Consider the following 637-nt stretch of genomic DNA (forward strand, 5'->3'; position numbering starts at 1 on the left):
CATTCTTAATCAACATTTTACTGAAGGTTATACTAAGAGACACAGGCAAGAAAAAGAATAAGAAGTATACAGATTGTAAAGGAAGGAACAAAACTATCTCAATTCTCAAATTACATAGCCTTGTATATATAAAATTCTGAAAGTGAAAGTGAAGTGAAGTTGCTCAGTTGTGTCCGACTCTTTGCGATCCTGTGGACTGTAGGCTACCAGGCATCTCTGTCCATGGGATTCTCCAGGCAAGAATACTGGAGTGGGTTACCATTTCCTTCTCCAGGGGATCTTCCCGACCCAGGGATCGAACCCGGGTCTCCTGCATTGGAGGCAGATGCTTTAACCTCTGAGCCACCAGGGAAGCCCTAAAATTCTGAGGAAGTCACTAAAAATTATTAGAACTAATAAATTATAACTCAAATTAGAAAAAAAATTTAACATTTAGAGACAGAACCATATGAAATAAAATATTTACAATCAACACATTTGATTAGACATGACAAAAATTATACATGAAAACATGCTTGGATAATGTAATAATAGCATCATATAGGATCAGGATAATAATATAATAATAAGAATTATTATCTGGAACCATTTCAATATTTCCAGAGGATTATTCTAAATTTAAGTAGAACCTGGTGGC

At 35.2% G+C, this 637-nt stretch overlaps 1 non-coding gene across 1 annotated transcript; it reads right to left on the minus strand.

The window, feature by feature from the left end:
• Positions 1-280: 280 nt before the first annotated feature.
• TRNAW-CCA (transfer RNA tryptophan (anticodon CCA)) lies at positions 281-352 on the minus strand. The gene has a single exon. It is a non-coding gene; the product is annotated as a tRNA-Trp (tRNA).
• Positions 353-637: the final 285 nt, after the last annotated feature.

This window comes from Bubalus kerabau, chromosome 9, assembly GCF_029407905.1.
Source record: "Bubalus kerabau isolate K-KA32 ecotype Philippines breed swamp buffalo chromosome 9, PCC_UOA_SB_1v2, whole genome shotgun sequence".
Taxonomy (NCBI): domain Eukaryota; kingdom Metazoa; phylum Chordata; class Mammalia; order Artiodactyla; family Bovidae; genus Bubalus; species Bubalus kerabau.